Source organism: Varanus komodoensis, unplaced genomic scaffold (assembly GCF_004798865.1).
Source record: "Varanus komodoensis strain SLA01 unplaced genomic scaffold, ASM479886v1 scaffold20_1, whole genome shotgun sequence".
Classification (NCBI taxonomy): domain Eukaryota; kingdom Metazoa; phylum Chordata; class Lepidosauria; order Squamata; family Varanidae; genus Varanus; species Varanus komodoensis.
The window spans coordinates 15,830,382-15,848,220 of record NW_025335587.1 but is presented as its reverse complement, the minus strand read 5'-3'; the positions used below and the strand labels follow the sequence as shown (position 1 = coordinate 15,848,220).

Below are 17,839 nucleotides of genomic sequence, written 5' to 3'. Positions count from 1 at the left end.
CATGCCGCGCGCGCCCAGCTGATACAAAAGCGCTTTGCGCAAGCAGACGGGATGGTCATCCTGCTGCGTTGCTGGTGGCGAGCCGAGCCGCCTCCCGGGCTGCGAATTTAGCGGCGCTCTTCTGACTTTTCCCCCGCTCCGCTTTTGCAGCGTTGCTGCTGCGGTTTTCCGGTGCAAGCTGGCGGGAAGAAGGCGTCCTCGGTCCGTTGGATGCTGCCGCCCGGATGGAGCGGAGCCCTAGTTCTTGCGGCCACCCCAAATAGCTGGCCCGGTTTCTCCGGGTTGGGGTTGCCTTTTCCTCTCGGCGGCGCGGCGCTGCTTGCAGACGCGCCGCCGCCGCCCTCCGGGTCCGGGGGCTTCTCTCTCCGGCGCCGCCCGCCCCCGGAGCAGCCCCTTTGCAGCCGGCCAGCAGCACCCCGCGCCCGCCTCCCCCCCGCCTCCCTGATGCCGAGGAATGGATGAAGCAGCCGCCGTGCGAGGAGCAGCAGCCCGGAAGATGGTCGAGAAGAAAGACTGCGGCGGGCGGCGGAGGAGCACCGGCGGCGGCGGCGGCCCCCCCGGCGGCCCCGGCAGGGCGGACGGGCTCGTCGGCGAGGGGCCGGGCCGAGTGAGCTACGCGCTGCACCAGTGCAGCCAGCTGCAGGACCTGATCGCCATCTCGCTCTCCAGCCTGCAAGGGCTGCGCACCAAGTGCGCCGTCTCCAACGACCTCACGCAGCAGGAGATCCGCACCTTGGAGGTACGCGTCGCGCGCCCGCCCGCCCGCCTGCAGAAGTGCGCGCGCGCCCGCGCCCTCCCTCCCCCCCCCACGCGCGGGTGCATGCCGGGGGTGGGCTTGGGCCGGCCCTGCGCGCCTCCCCGCCGCCCCCCGCCCAGCACCTCCGGGGAGTCGAGGCGAGCCGAGCCGTCGGGGGTTTGCAGGCGGAATTCCCGGGTTTCCCCGGAACGAGCGCTGCAAGGGGGTTTTGGGAGAGGGGCTGGTAAATCACCCCCCCCCCCCGAAGAGTTGCCCCCTCCTTCAACCGCGCCGGGCAGTTGTGCCGGGTTTTTTTGTTTGCCCCCCCCCCCCCCCCACTTCGAGGCAGCTCTTCCTCCCAAGCAGCTGCCTTCTAGATCTGTCGGGACTATAGGCTCTATCATCCCTGGCCAGCACTGCAGTCATAGGGGGTGGGGGCGGTATGAATATCTGTCAGTGCATTTCTTGCTCTCCAAAGCTCTTGCCACAGAGGGGATGTGGAGTTTTGTTTCCTTGCAATAGTATTGGTAAATTAAAGCTGTTGGTTGTATTAAGACCAGTTAAATTTGCAAGTCTCTGCATGCTTAGAAGTTTGTTTGTTGGATGTATAACCTGCTTTTTTTCTTACAAAAAGTTCTAGTGGCTTACTGTGTTCTCCTCTGCTGCTCTCATGCTTATTCTCACAACAACCCTGTGAGGTAGGCTGGGCTGAGACACCTTGCCCGAGGTCACCCAGTTGGCTTCATGTGAACAAGCAGGGACTAGAACCCAGATCACCTGAGTCCCAGTCCCATGATCACAACCACAAAATTGCACTGGTACTCATGCATGAGAGTTGTAAGTCTTTTCTTTAATCATCCTTGCACCTTAAGCATTTTGCAAATATGTGTTTGGTTCGTTCCCCTCCCTTTTCTAATTCAGCTTATCCCCCGCTCTGCTACCCTCTAGAAGTGATGGGCTGCAGTTTCCATCATCCCTGGCCAGCAGGATGGTGGGTGTAGTCCAGCACAGCTGAAGGAAGACTGTTGCAATAGACTGGCAGAGTCAGGTGTGATCAATAGCAAGATTTATTCCTTTGGGAGAATGCAAGCCTGTGTACGTCTACTCAAAAGTAAGTCCTGTTAGGATCAGTAGAATTCACTGCCAGAGAAGTGTGTGCTTGTTTGCTTTTTAAAGCTGCCTTTTGAGCTTGTCAAGAGCTCTTAGAATATAAAACATGCCATTTCGTAGCGGTATGAGAAGGTCATAACATTATAAATGGTTTTAAACAAACATCAGAAGAAGGATGCTTTGCATGTATTTCCGTGGGAGGTATGTTTAGCTCATTATTGAGTATGGAATCCAGGCCCCTATTCCTCACCTCTGCCCTACTCCTTTCTATATATTTTTATAAATGTTTGTCTAGCAATATTTTCCTTTCCTTTCTTTCCTTTCCTTTTCTTTCCTTGGAAAGGAGCCTTTCCTGTTTCCCTAATTTGCAGAGAAAAGGACACATGCTCTGTTCTTGCAGCAGGTTGCTTCTCTGTGTGTTTGTGTGTTGCAGAAATGATCTCTTCTTCCCACCCATGCTCAAGTTATAATTCGCTAATACTGAATGATTTCACTGCATGTTCTTTTTAACTCTGTCTTGCTGCTACAAACAAACCATCTTGAAGGAGCCTATGGAGCATTAGGGAACCTAAGAAAGCAATCCATAATCCAAACAGATTCAGTCCAGTCAGTTTTCCATAGGATGCAATCCTAGGCTGCCCAGCCAGCTACGCTGTTGGACATTTTCCTTGTCCATAGGATGGCTTGCACCTTTAAATAACCTGTTAAACTGTGCAAAAAAGAAAAGCCACGTTTTCTTGAGAAAGCTTGGTGTGTGTGTATGTGTGGGGGGGGCAGAGCTCTTTCCTGTATTTATTTGATTTATAGCCCGTCTTCCTTATTTTAAAGAACTCAAAGTGGCTTATAGCCTTCTCTTTCTCCTGCTCTCAGTCCTACACTCATAACAACAACCCTGTGAGGTTGATTGGGCAGGCTGAGAGCCCGTGAAGGCCAAAGTCAGCCAGTTGGCTCCATGGCAGAGTGGGGACGGGAGCCTCGATCGCCTGAGCCCCAGACCTGTGTGCTTAACCCTACACCACACTCATTTCTCCCTTGAAAGGGAAGTGTGGGCTTGCACCGTGTGCTTGGTGTGGGGGGGGGGAGGGCAGAGGGATGCGTCTTTACTGCCTTGTTGTGCTCACTCAGGGGAGAGGCTGTGTATGGCCCCCTCCTACATTGGTCTGTCTTAGCATGAGGTAAGATTTAGCACAACTCTTTCCTTTCTCCTCTATATATTCTTGGCTCTTGGGGTATGCCTGAGAATTTTGGGGGTGGCCTGAGAATTGTCGACTGGCCCAAGCCACCCGATTCCCACAGTTCGGCGCGAGCCTTTTGTTTTCTCAGGGCCCCATTCCCTTGTGTGTGAATTGCCAAAATGGCATTTAAAGCTAAAAGTGTGTGGGGCACCCCTTTTCCTTCTGGTCCCCCCCTTTTTCTCTTACACCTGAGTTCAGACAAAACAATTACAAATGTTGAGTATGGGTTGTTGCTGAACCTGGGTTGTTGTGTTGTCTGAATGCAACAGATAACAAACCACGGTAAGCAATCCACAGCTCACAACCCAACAACAAACCAAGGGGTTATTTTCAGAGGTTGATTGTGGGTAAGACATGCAGTGTCCAGACAATGGTATATCCCACATTTCAACAGCAGTCCAGGGTCCAACCGGGTTATCCTGTTGTCTGAACCTAGCCGCTTTCTCTCTTTCCCCCCCACTCTTGCCATACGTCTGAACTGATGGGGGCCGCCTAGAATTAGACCCGGCATGCAAATCTGCTGCTCTCATTGCGTTGTGATCGCTTGGACCTGTTGTGAGCACTAGGATCAAAAAGTTTGGTTTAAAGGCTGCGAGGGAGGCAACCAAGCAGGATTCTCAGGGGAGGGAATCCCATAAGGGTGGGACCCTCTTTGGGGAAGGTCTGCAGCCTTCCACCTCGATTGTGTTACATCAGCTGTCGGACTGCAGATAGTGTTTGCCAGGTGGCAGCGGTTGTATTTCTTCACTGCAGCTTCTGATGACAGCCAGTTTTTGCAGCCAGCAGAGGCACCCTAAAATCATGTTAACGAGCGCAGGCAATTCTGTGCTTCCCTCTGCCTCTTTGTAGGCTTCCCTGGCAAGGCATTGAATGTCCAAGAGACAGCCTTGGTGCGCCCACAGAAAAAGCAAGGCAGGCGCACCTGTGGTGGGTGTGGGGGCTGCAGAGCTGTTGCTTGGTCTGAAGCGCAGGTGCTCATGATGGCAGGCTTGTAACGAGCAGACAGGTGTCTCAGTTTCTCTCCTAGGTCCGTTTCTGATCAAGGAGGTGCCTTTTTCCTAGATATGGATGACCCATTCAAGGCATGCCACTTGCAAGTACTTAGCATTGCAAGAGGCAACAGCATAATGCTGCTGGGTAATCCCATTTTCCTAGTGGGGAGAGTGAATATTGTAGCTAGGCTCAAACAACATGGTTGACCTGCTGATCCAGAAGTCCCAGGCCTTTGGCCCTCGGGAGGTTTGGGACCTTCATACCACGGAGTGCAAGCAGTGGGTTAATTGGACTACAAGGAAGGAATAGGAAAACTAGCCAACCAGGTGCTGTGCAACTCCAGCTCACATCAGCCTCAGGTAGCAGGGCCAGTGTTGGGGATGATGGAAACTAGGATATCACAATATTTTTGGATAGCGCCTTGGTTTGCAGGGCATGCTTTAATTTTGGTGCAATCTTAAAGGAATGGTCTCTTCTTGTCTCTAGCAGTGTTAGTCTGTTTCTGCTCATACTTCCAGACCGCCTCTCTGTTTTTCACTCTGCTTGAACATTCACACCTTCTTTGCTGCTCAATTCTTGATCTAGATCGAAAAGGCTATCTTACCAACTCTGTTGCTTGTACAACAGGAGTTTATTTGCATTGCAAAGTTAGGAAGGTTATATTTTTCTCCACTTATTGTTGTGAATGGTCATTGTTTGTATCCTGCACAGGCAAGTGTGAGAAATTCCTTCTGTCAAGTTGTGTTTTTTAAAGATTTATAGGGTTCACATTGTGCTGACCCCAAATGCAGTTGCTGCTTGGAAATTTGTACATTTTGCGATTGCGATCTGTTTTGCAAAGCAAAAGCACTTGGCATTTTTAGCTCTGAAAAATGAGGAAAGAAAAATAAATGCACAGAGTTCCAAAATGTGTTCAAATATGCTTTAGTCAAGGGAAGAACAAAGTGAGAAAATACTTGGAAATGACCACTTCAAACACATGTGTGCGTGTGCGTGCGCGCGCACACACACACACACACATATATATATTTCTTTGTAGGAGACTGGAACTAGGATGTAATACGCCCAGCAGTAACACGACTGAGGTTTCTTTACATTTTATTTTTTAGGGTGAATTTCACCGAAACAAATCCAAATAAAACAAACTCCTTGAAATATGCTTACCAGGAAATGAATGGTTTCTGACTGTAAATAGCTAAATAACAGCATAAATCTTGATGCATTGATCCTACATAGGCTTCAGCAGAGGGGAGACCAAATGCTTGTCTGCGTGTGTCCATTTGAGAATGGTGTTTGTATGTCATCCACACATACGCTGAAAGTCTTCGATCCATTGTGTTAGAGGAGGTGAACTTTTCTCTTTCCCGTGCTCTAGGATCAGTCTTTCAGTTGTCCAACGGGCACGGAAAATTTACTTATTTGACCAGGTTTTCAGATAATTTAAAATTGCTTGACAGTCTTTTCCTGTCTTAAAGCTTGCATTTGCTGGAACTTTGCAGCAGAGTTATGTCACAGGTGCTTGCGGTCCGTGCCTTCTGCTCATCTTGGGCCTATGGCTATCCCAATCTCTTAGCACAGAACAACGCTGGGAGCTGGAGAGTTGTCTGAAATGGCTTGGTGTGGAGTTTTACAAAGCTCTTACAGGCTTAAAAGTGAGATACTTGAAAGACTGCCTGTTTCTGTGGCCTGTGACTGCCAGAGACAGGGTCTTATTGATAGTGGCACCACAGGTTCTGCAATGTGCTTCCAGAGAGGTTTGCCCAGTGGCTAACTTACCATTTTGGCATCAGGCCTCCAAATTGGAGCCCATTCTTTAAAAAAAATATGCTTTTGTGGTTCATGTGTTTACATTTCATTGGTGTAATTCGTCAGCTGCACATAGAATACAACTGAAGTAGCAATGTTAGGTGTAAGAGTCTGCCTCTTCTTGGTTGGTCAAGTCAAGTCATCTGCTGGGGTCACATATTACGGAGATGGGTCCCAAAGTGCAAGAGTTCTGTAACAGCCTTCCCAAATAGGCTGCACTACAATGCTTAACCCTTGCAGGCTAATGGTGGTGCTGGAAACTGTTATTCAACATTTCTGCGAGGGACCAGGTTGGGGAAAGTTGCTGTAGAATAATATTCCCTTCTCAAGAGAGCATGATGGAGGCCTGCTCTCTTCAGGCTTGTCAGAATGGGATTCCGTTTACAAATCGGTTTTGTCCAGTTCCTCCTTGCAAGAGGGGAAGGCTTGCAGAGAAAGGCACTTTGGCCGTCTCCCTTCGCTCTACCCCATTCCCTGCTCTCTCATACAATAGCTGGAAGAAAATGCCTTCCTTTCCCCTCACTTTTTGCCCACAAGCTCCCTTTTTCTAATCAGCTTGGCAATTAGCATCGCCTGAAATATCTGGCATCTTGCCAGACTTCCCAAGTTGCATCGCAAACATGTGACAAGCAGAGGAGGGTGAAGGGTTTTTTGTAGGGTGAGGGTTGGGGTTGGGTGAAAATAAGCTGTGGGTCATCCAGACATGCCATGTTTTGGTTTTGTTCTCTCCGCAAGGAGGTAGGAGCTGGCTTCTTTTCCTTCTGGACACAGAGGGGGCTGCTAAGATCTGCCCAGTCCATAGGGCTGGCTCTGATGCATTTCCTTGCAAAAGAGGACGTGTATATCAGTATACAAAGGGGGACACCAATTTGCACGATGTATATTTGGGCTTGTATATGTCTAGATGCACATTTAGAATTAATAAGACTAGTTTAGACAGAAATACGATAATGGGGAATACTGAGCGTGTGTCTGTCTGCTGTCCAGGTATTAAGCATTGATGGACAATTTAAAGAGGACACCCCTTCCAACAGAGGGCTATTCACTGATTCCCGGTTAAACAGAGGACTGTTCTCTGTAAAGTAGTAACCATCATGATGCATAGCCCACTCTCCAGCTAGTTGCTTTTGGAGCCATCTCTGATTTCCAGAGCCCTGATGGAGGTTGCTTCCAGTTTTTCACGTGGGCTTGAATTGTGCTTTTGCCAACACACTGGGATTGCTAGTAATTTTAAATGGCTCAAGATTTCACATCAGAGTGAGATGCAATTAAACCTTTCTTCCCACCTCCAAATGTCTTATCTCTACCTTGGATGTTCATACATGGGGGAGGATCATGTAATAAAGAAACTTCACCTGAACCTTACCGTTTTAGGCTTAATCAAGGAGGGGAATTGCGGGGAGGAAAGAGAAGGGGAGTTGCGTGGTTAAATGATCTTTCAAACAAAAAAGAAACAATAAAAGCTGTCTGCAAATAGAAAAATAGCAGATCAGGGATAAGGCTAGAGTAAACCCTCTTCCTTCAAGTGCTACTTTTCTTCTTGAACTGAACCTTTTTTTTTTTTTTTTGAACTCTTGGTTTTAGCTAGAGATACAGGCCAAGTTATTTCCCATCTGTTCAGAAGGTGGCCAGGCAGATCTGATTCTGAGGCTGCCAGGAAGGTTCTTATAAGCATCAGTTTGCTGTGCTAGGTTTTTCTTTTGCAGCCGCCTGCAAGATCTGCAAAGATATCATATGCAATGTTTTACAATCTCAATTAGAAATTGTAACAAGTAATTTTAATCAATTTGATATCATTTGCTTATTGTGTTGCCTTTTAAGAGTTAGAATATTTTAACCTACGGTCCCGTTTGTAAATTGTTTATTAAGGACAAGCTTGACACTGATGGTAATAAATGACTGTTGCCGTCTTGAAGGAGCGTTGTTCTGTTCCGTTTTTATTACACTTTTATGCTGCTCAATAGTTAAAGCTGTCTGGGAAGGCCACAATTATTTCTGCACAGAAGCGTCTTCTGACACTGCACTTTAAGCACATTTTATCGAGTAACCACTTCCCCCAGTTATAATGGTGGATGCTCATCCATCTGCCCTTCCTTCCGAGTATTTTTATCCCTCTCTTCAGCCAAAAAAGTGGCTTACAGAGATTAATTATGAGACAGTGCCTGCCTTCAGGTTTACCATCTAAAAACACCACACAAAAGGAAAAGGGACAGGAAGAAAAACAAAACTTGAGCACCAGTTCCAAAGTTCTTCTGAGTGTTCCTTCTGGCAGCCGGGACATGATTGTATTTCTGTTCCCCCACAACAGGTGGGACAGGCAAGGAGATCGTCAGACTGAATATACACAATTATGGCCTGGATGTGGGCACTGAGTTTCCGGGCTACTTGGCCGTTCTTTTCTGTGCTGTGGTTTTTGGGCAGATGCTTCTCAGAAACAGGGTTCCCCCAGACGGCAGGCCCTACAGGGATGCAGAGAGATGGGGTGTGTGCAGAAAGGAAATGTCCGAGACCAGAAGCCCTTCGAATTTTCTCACTGAAGGGTTCTTGTTGAAGCGCTCGGCGTCTGCATCAGTTCTGCAGAATGAGGAACATATGCCAAGAAAAATGCTAAGGAGACAAGTTGCTCTGTGAGAGGAAGCGCCAGCGGTATATTCTCCAGGGGCTAAAAGCAACAAAATTGTGCTGACAGCCTTGGTCAGACTTGTGCCTTCAGTCAGACAATTAACCTTGAGAGGAGCACGCTGCCCCCTTTCCCCAGTCCTGTGGGAAGGGTTAGCATGTTGTCTTTGGAAAGCCGGTGATCCGTGGTCCTCGAGTGTATTTTTCTGCAACTCCTAAACATGGCTGGAGCTTATAATAACATCTCCCCTTGCCCCGAGAGTGAGAAATACGAGGTTTTGCAGTTGTTTTTTTTGCCTCAGCACCTTGGAAGAAACTGCACCTTTCCTTCCCATGAAACTGTAGGCAAAATTTGAGGGTGCGGCTCGCCTTTCTTCTGTTGAAGTGCAGGAGGGAGCTGTCTCAGGGGTGGATCACCAGCTTTGCATGTGGAAGGTCCCATATTCAAGGCCAGGAAACCACCCTGTCTGAAACCTTTAGAGAGCAGCTGCTGCCAGCCTGTGTAGGTGACACAGAGCCAGATACACCCATGTTCTGTCTCAGTGCACTTTTGATTCCTAGGAAATGGGTCTGTCTTATCAAATGGCAGCTTGTGGTCAGGTCCACAAGCAGGGCTTTCTGGAGCAAGGTTGTCTTCAGCAGGTGCCAGGGACAGCACAGTGTCGATGTCTGCCTGAGCACTTGAGGCAAGGAATTCCACAGAAATGGGGCCGCCACGATGAAGGCCCCGCTTCTTGTGGCTTCCACTGAGGCCACGAATTCCTTTCCTGCTGCCATCAGCCAGTCCTTGCAGAACCGTTGTTGGTTCTTGGACTTTGCACCACAGAGATACACGATCAAAATTGCACATGGAGAACTGAGGCCTGGTAAACGTTGGGGGCAGCCCTGCAGTGTGACATGAAGTGCTAGGTGGGTGCTCTGGAAACTATTAAAGGCAATAGGGAGTGGGGATGATGGGTGTGAGCCATGGGCTCCTTCTAGTGGAAAACTCTTCCCAGTGCAATGGGATTTGAAAAAGTGGAGTAGAATTTATTTATTTATACAATTTGTATGCCGTCCGTTACTTGCGTCTTGGCAAACAGAGTCCCATTTGGATTAATATATGCTACTGCCATCTCAAGGAGTAGGACGGGTGGAGAAGGGGGGGATATTTTTAATTGCATTTGGGCTGATGAACATGAAGTAGGATGAATTACAGCTTACAGTTGTCCATGTTAAAGCAATTTCTCATGTGAAATTATTAGTTCTATTTGGCTACTTACCGATTTAGCAAGCCTTACTTATAATTATGTATTCTCATGCAGAATGGTAGTAATAAGTTTAGATGATGTAAGGATTATTGCAGCTTCTTTGTGAAACTTCCTGCCCCTAGTTTTATAAGCGATTTTTGTACAAGGTCTCTTGGTAACTTTTTCTTCCTTCTATGTTTTCCCCCCGTTGTTGTGTTTTTTTGTTTGCTTTTATTCATAAAAAATAGCAAACATAAAAGGATTGGGACAGCTGAAAGAAACCTCTTGCTTTCCAAAGGGCATTTAAGCACTTGTGTTTGCAGTCCAAATTGTAGCAGCTGGAGGGGTGGCAGAGAGAACTTGGCCTCTTCAAGGTTTGCTTGTGTTGACCTCCGCTTCACTGCTATTTTCACTTTTTGCAACTCTGCTGGTTCGCAAGGCGGGGTTGTGGCTTCGGTTCGTTCCTTGGGCGCTCACACCCTCAGAGCGTTACCAGATTACCAGTTGGTAGCTGAAATTGTGGGGTTTTAGACATGACTGAAACATCCTGTGTTGAGGCGGTGCTCCGTGGGCTGGGCCGAAGAGAGGGATTGAAGAGGGAGAAGGCAGAAGGAAGTGGTTTTGGTGACCATGTTTTTTGGAGGATGAAGTTCCTAAGGATCTACCAATTTCAGGTTGCCCAGCATATTTTTGGAAGAGCAAGCTGGCCTGACCCAGGGGAACCCTTGCATCTTTCATTTTATTTGTCCTAACTTTCCTGTTGGGCCAAAAATGTGGGGGCTTTTTCTTTTGTTGTTTCTTGAGGATGGCATAAAAGAAATGAAGTCTGGCAATGCTTTTGCTTGACTGTGCAGAAACCCTTTTTGTTTATCATGGCCTGGCACAATTCCGTGTAGGTTTAGAGAGAGGGGAAGGTCTACAGCAGTTGGGAATGGTTGGCCTTTCTTTGTGTCTAAGCATGCATAGGAATTACATACTTTTAAAATGTCTTTTGAGTTGGACTCAGACCTTGTTCTCTTGAGGACAACTTGCATTTCCTTGTGCTGTCCCAGATGGCTCCATTCACTTGTTACTCGTCTGTGTTTTTTACAGCTCCTTCCTCCTTTTTCCTTAATGTGGAAAATGGTCAGAGAAAAAGATGCATGGTATTTTGAGTGGAGACACTTGTTTTATTTATTTATTTAGAAAATTTCTATTCCGCCCCATTCGCCGAAGCCTCGGGGCGGCTCACAAAACATCAATTAAAATATAATACACTAAAAATATAAAATGAATTAACAATATAAAATAAAATAAGTCGCCCTGGCCAAAGAATAAAATAAGCAAATAATATTAGCAATTAAAATGACGTTTGAATAAAAAGGTCTTCGGCTGGCACCGAAAAACAAATAACGACGGCGCCAGGCAGACCTCTCTGGGGAGCGCATTCCATAGATTGGGCGCCACCGCTGAGAAAGCCCTCCTCCGAGTAACCACCCTCCTAACTTCTTCCATGGAGGGTTCCCGGAGAAGGGCCTCTCCCGCCGATCTCAGGGGGCGGCTGGGCATATAAGGATGTAAGCGCTCCTTCAGGTAGCCAGGACCCAAGCCGTTAAGGGCTTTATAGGTCATCACCAACACCTTGAATTGGGCCCGGACTTCAATGGGGAGCCAGTGAAGCTGATGGAGGACTGGAGTCCTGTGAACATAACGCCCAGTCCCCGTCAGCAACCTGGCAGCTCTATTTTGAACCAATTGAAATATCCGGACCGTCTTCAAGGGTAGCCCCACGTAGAGCGCGTTACAGAAGTCAAGACGGGAAGTCACCAACGCTTGTGTCACTGTCGCCAGGCAGTCGTTCTCCAGGTAGGGGCGCAGCTGATGGATCAGCCGAAGCTGAAGGAAAGCACTCCTCGCCACCGCTGTCACCTGAGCTTCCAATGAAAGCTCTGGGTCGAGGAGCACTCGCAAGCTGCGGACCTTGTCCTTAAGAGGGAGTGCAACCCCATTCAGGACTAGGTTCAATTCACCCTCTCCGAAGCCCGATCCACCAACCAACAGGACCTCCGTCTTGTCTGGATTGAGCTTCAGTTTACTGGCCCTCATCCAGCCCGTTACCTCGGCCAGGCACCGGTTCAGCACAGCCACTGCCTCACCTGGATTGGTGGAGAACGAGAGGTAGAGCTGGGTATCATCAGCGTACTGGTGATTCCGCAGCCCACACCTCCTGACGACCTCTCCCAGCGGTTTCATGTAGATGTTAAACAGCAACGGGGACAAAATGGACCCCTGTGGAACTCCATGGCATAACTGCCATGGCGCAGAGCCATAGTCCCCCAGCACCACCTTCTGGAATCGGTCATTGAGATAGGAGCGGAACCACTGCAAAGCAGTGCCTCCAACTCCCAATCCCGCTAGCCTATTCAGAAGGACACCATGGTCGATGGTATCGAAAGCCGCTGCGAGGTCCAGAAGAACCAACAGGGACGCACTCCCCCTGTCCTTCTCCCTGCACAGGTCATCGTACAGGGCGACCAAGGCAGATTCAGTACCGTACCCGGGTCTGAAGCCGGACTGAAATGGGTCCAGATAATCAGTTTCATCCAAGAGAGCTTGGAGTTGTCCCACCACCACCCGCTCCAACACCTTGCCCAGAAACGGGATGTTGGCCACTGGTCTATAATTAGTGGCCATCTCTGGATCCAGTGACGCTTTCTTCAGGACCGGTCGGACTGCCGCCTCCTTTAAAGGGGCAGGTACCCGACCCTCCCTCAGAGGAGGGTTTTCCATCTGGGAGCAAGGCTTTGATGTGAATTATTTTTATTATTGTCGTGGTAGACTGACTATTGGTAGAGAGAACCATGTGAACTATTGCAGCAAGAATGAAAGTGATGGCAATAGACATGTTGCAGAATTAGAACGCTTTTGGTTCATTTGGGGAGACAGGCTGTTTTTTCTGGTGGGAAGGCAGGACCTTTTCCATGGGCTTTGCTTACGTAGAATTGTCTTTGGTTTGCCTTTAAAGGGTATCAATTGATCATAGTACAGTGGAATTGGAAGGGACCAAAGAGGCCGACAAGTTCTGCCCACTGTTGATGCCATCTGTGTCCCTCTTGGGGCAGCTTTTGGGATAAAAACATGCAAAAACATATGAATAGCCAATACTTATATAGCACTCTTGCTTGCTCAATTACCACTTGGTTGTTTATCTTCTGCTTTCTAATAGCTTGAAATTTGATTACTTGCAGTAAGAGATTTACACAAAAATCAGTGGCTTTTTTCCCTGAGTTTCTGATATTTGGGACCGGTCCCCTGTTTGCTTTTGGCCCATCCCTTGAATGCAGCCATTGGAAACATCTCCAAGGGGTTTGTGGAAGGAACCTCTCGGGCTAGAAAATTGCAAGCTTCTTATGGAAGTAGATCTGTTGAGAAGCAGTGGTGCTTGAAACATCCTGAGGAAGCCAAAACCAGCACTGGGAAACATACTGGAAGGTTGTGGAACTGGGCAAATAATGGAGTTGTATATTCAAGTAACATGCCGCTGTTAGCCATCCGTTTTTTTTTGCAGAGGCTGAAGTTTCCGGACAGTGATGGTCTCTTGCAGGCTGTGCTGAAGGAGACCTCCAAGGCAAGAGGGTCTACCCATGAGCAAACAAACATTTTCCAACTCTCCCTTCACTTTAGTTGAATCTTTGGGCTGATCAGGCTGTGTAGAAATTTAATAAACAGGCAACAACTACAAGAAGGAAAAAAACCCAGATTAACCAAGGTTGCACCAAGGCGTTCCCTCTCCATTCTCTTTCTAAAAAGGGTTTCGGGGCGCACCGAGGTGGTAAGTTTTGTGTGTGTGCGGTACATAACATGGGCGAGCGGACGGCTTTAACTTCCTGTTGTCTTTCAACTGCTTTTCTAAACGGCGAGTGGGGAAACAAGTTGGTTTTGCTGCTTTGACAGTTCTCCTCCTCCCTGGCCTTGCAGGCGTGGTAGTTCTCTGTTAAAAGATGGACTTAGACAGAAGGCCAAGGGAGAAGGTTGGCTCAGACATGCCTTGTGGCGCGCAGCGGTGGCTCTGGATGGTGTTCGTTCCCCAGCCATGGGGGAAGGCACGCCAGTTTGATGGCCCAGCACAGCAGGAGGCTCTCCGCAGTCAGGACATCTCCAGGTGCAGTGGACTTTGCCCTGGAGTGCAGCCATCTCTGGGTTGCTTATGGCAGCGACAGCCGCGGCGTGCAAGAAATCCGCTTTCACCCAGTCATTCATGGCTCACAGGTGGGCACGTGAGACGCCTGTGTGAGCCACTGAATTTCTAGGACAGGCAGATAGTAGAGCTGTATCTTCTCTCAGGGTCCATCTCATGGACTCGGAGTCCATCACGGATGGGGACTGTTGGAATTTGCAGCCCCAGTGATGTATCTGTGGCAGCAAGATGATTCCTGCCCATCCCCAATTAAGCAACTGGTGTTGTCGTGGTACAACCATGGGCTAAGCCGGGCTCATCTTTTTTCCAGGATTGGCTCTACTGTGGCCCAGCATGTATCACAATTACTCCTTGTTGTTGATTAGATTGAAATTTTCAGCAAACGAACTGGATGTTCGTTTTGGGCTTTGATGTTACTAGATGAACCTTAGATCGGGAAATTCTGCTTTTCAATGGATGTTAATGATTTTAGCTGAGCTTTTGGACTTTTACTTTCATTAGGTCTGCCTAAAGATCAGAAGCTTTTGTGACCTTTGGGGTTCCTTGTCTGGCAAGTTCTTAGAAAAAGGCAGGATATAAATCAATCAATCAATCAATAAAACATGTTGGTGGGGGGAGTCTTACAGCGTGTGCACTGCAGTTTTATCCTCTGGACCCAACCATATTAGTTTTGCACCTCCTTTAGGGTGGCCGGAGTCCTTTTTTACATGGGATAGCTCTTTCTTTGAAGAGTTGCTGGAGGTTTGTTCTCTAATGGACGCATGGTCCTGTCCAATTCTGGTTCAGTGCTAAAGGACTTAACACCTAGGCAGCGTGTGCATCACCCGATCATGGTCTTCTGTGCCACAGTGGGATGTGCGCTTTATAATTTAAATTGCAATAATCATTTCTAAATTTGGATTTCTAAATCCAGGTAAATTAGCCCAGCAACTGTGAGGCACAGCTTTGTCCTCTTTTGGCTTTTTCTTCGAAGGGGCGGTGAGCTGTCCTCTTTGAAGACCTTACTGGTTGGGAGAGTCCTTGTAAAATATGAGCTGGAGCATTTTGTGGCTTCTGGGAATTTGAGGGCAAACCCTCAGGCACCTCCTAAAGGGGCTCCCACCTCAGATGTCCATGCTAATAGATAAATACATTTAAAACCAAATTAATCATGTCAAGACCAGCGTCAGGTCTGGGAGGAGGTCTGTGAGATCAAGGGAAATGCTAAAATGCAGCCCCCTTCCCCTTTTCGACATGTGTTGGTCCTTCAATGGACGAGCACGTGAGAAAGGCCAGCATGACCGACCCAGGCCACCTGCGAACTTTGGAGCCGAGTGGGGATTTCACATCCTGTTTCCCAGTCCTATAAAGATGAGATACTAAATAGTTTTGGCAGGGTTTCCGCAACCTGACATTGCTCGGGTAGCTTGGACTACAACTCCCACCATCCCCGGGCAGCATGACTAGGGCTAATGGGGGTTGTAGTCCAACTCACCTGGAGGAAACCAGGCTGGGCTACACTTTTATAATGAAACTGCCATACACCGAGTTGTACTGTTGGTCTACCAAGCCCCTGATAACTGACTGGGCAAATGTAGAAGAAACTTCCCTAAGCATGTCAAAACGAGGAATGGGTGCCTGCAGGGCGTTTTCCCCCATCCTCCATCATCCCTTCCCCTTTTGTGTCTGCCCTTTTGACTGGAACCAGAGGGCAGGGCCTACCTTCATATTAATCATCATGAACTACTCTAGAAGTCCTTTTGAGCTGCTAATGCCAGTGATTCTATTAATAAGAACAATACCCCAGAACTGTCTATTCTCCAGTGGCAATTCTCCATGATCCTTATCATTTATTATATACCTCCCCATATAGCCCATAGGGTTCTCTGGGCAGTTTGCAATGTTAAAAGCACTGCAACACAATACGTCAATAAACAAACAATAAAACCAACATTCAAACAACCTGCAGCAATTAGAATAAACAATTTACAGGTGGCTTAGCAGGAAAAATAGTAAAAACAGAAAAGCAGATCTTAGATACTGAAATCACTGGCAAATAGAAAGTTTTGATCTGGCGCTGAAAGGAAAAGTATGGAGTCCAGTGTACTGCCCTGGGGAGCATGTTCAGAGATGGGGTACAAGTGCTGAGAAGGCCTTTCCCTGCTTATCACCCGCTTACTGCTTTTGGGAGTGGTTCCCTTATGAAAGAGATCTCTGTGGATGATCTTAGGGTCTGGGTAGGAACATAGGGAGCAAGGCGTTCCTTCAGAAAACCTGACCCCAAACTATTCAGGGCAGCCTTCTCCAACCTGGTGGCCTTCAGAAGCAATTGGACCACAACTTCCAGGACTCCCAGCCAGCAGGACGATTGATTGGGAATTCCGGGTGCTGCGTTCCACACCTGTCTGGAAGGCACAGGGTTGGGGAAGGCGACTTTAGGGCTTTAAATGTTAACATCAGCACTTCGAATTGGCCCGCACTTCAGTTGGCAGCCAAGGCAGCTGAAAGAAGACAGAAGTCCTTTGCCATTCCCATTCCCCTTACCTGGGATGGACCAGGACAGAAAACCTGGTCCTTCTGCAAGCAAGGTATGCATTCCCCAAATCACTATAAACTCTGCTGTACATTAGCATTGCTGCATAAGGGTTTGCACTTCCAAAAAACCCAGGTTCTGCTTGCATGGGTTCATTTTTACTGGCATCTAAATAGCTGGAATTGTTCTTCGGCATTTCAGCTTGTTTTGTTCACATTGCGTGGTCTTCTCAACAGACAAGCGAACTTGGCTCTCCTGTGACCTGTAACCAGAGCTGGAACAAATGCACAAAAGTTATTTCTCTGAATCTCGTGCATGCTCTGAGCATAAGCTGAGATCTTGCTCCTGGGGCTATATTTTGGTTTTGCAGCCGGCTGACTGGAAAATACTGACTCGCCCAGTTTTATTTATTCCCTGTGGGTTTGTTTGCTTCTTCTTGAAGTAATGAGCAAATAATTTTGAAAACCGAAACCATGGACTGTTTCCATTTAAAAGGAAAATAAAATAAGCCAGGTGGAAAGGCTGGCTTGGAAATCAGTCCATAAAGGTTGCTATCTGAGCCCAAAATCTTCAGCACCCCACCTGTGAGCATATGTCAGATGTGGCAGCCAAACAGTTCTTGGGCATCATGGATTCTTTCATGCAATTACAGTCTTGCAGAATTGCTTTCTTGATTTGCATCTTGCTAGTCTTTTACAAGCCTCCCTGGTAACATCTTTGGGAAGGGAAGGGTGCAAGTTCTAATGAAGTGTAAGTCTCAAGTTTGTCTTAGTTCAAAAAGCGGTTTGTGTTGAGTTGCCTGAATGCAATTTTTGCTCGCCATAGGTGAACAGAGATGAGGTTTCCCAGCTACCGCTCTGCCAAGTGGTGGATAGCTTGTGTCTTTCAGTGCCGTATTTTTTCACCTGTAAACACAACATTGCAGTAATATTTAAATTCTGTTTAACCAGCCATACATCACTCTGGCCTTTTCTTTAAAAGGCCCATTAGGGGGTGTAATGCAACAGCTGTCTGTCTGCATCCGTGCTTTTCCTTGGCCCTTTAAGATCAAAGCCTTTTAAGATACCGAAGCTGCGCATTGCCCTGCAAGATAGAAGAAAAATTCTATCCATGACAGTGATAAAATTCTTCCATGACAGCGTCACCTCAAAGAGCAGGTGAGTTTGCCAAGGTTGAGTAGCCGGTATATAAGCACTCGTACATTTGGGGGAAGTCGTAGGCTAGAGTTTGTCGATGCATAGGGTACTTTATTTTGTGTGTGGACCATCTTGTGATAACTTGCCCCTGCCACAACACCAGGCCAAAGTGGTACAGTCTTGTCTGTTGGCTTGTATGAATCTTGCTTGAACGTTACTCCTTTCATACCCAAGTATCTTGAAGCCCATTATCTTAATTTGGGCTCCATTCAGCCCTCCTGCTCCA

General features: G+C 47.8%; 1 protein-coding gene across 5 annotated transcripts in view; it reads left to right on the top strand.

Annotated features, from left to right (window-relative positions):
• Positions 1–596: 596 nt before the first annotated feature.
• Positions 597–17,839, top strand: part of KSR1 (kinase suppressor of ras 1) — a 93,310-nt gene continuing 76,067 nt past the window's right edge. For 2 of the 5 annotated variants that reach the window (XM_044430492.1, XM_044430490.1), the window contains exon 1: positions 598–739. The gene's annotated coding sequence lies outside the window, so the exon portion shown is untranslated. Of the gene's footprint in view, positions 740–17,839 lie in introns of all 5 variants that reach the window. The other 3 variants (XM_044430491.1, XM_044430494.1, XM_044430493.1) reach the window with 3 other exon arrangements.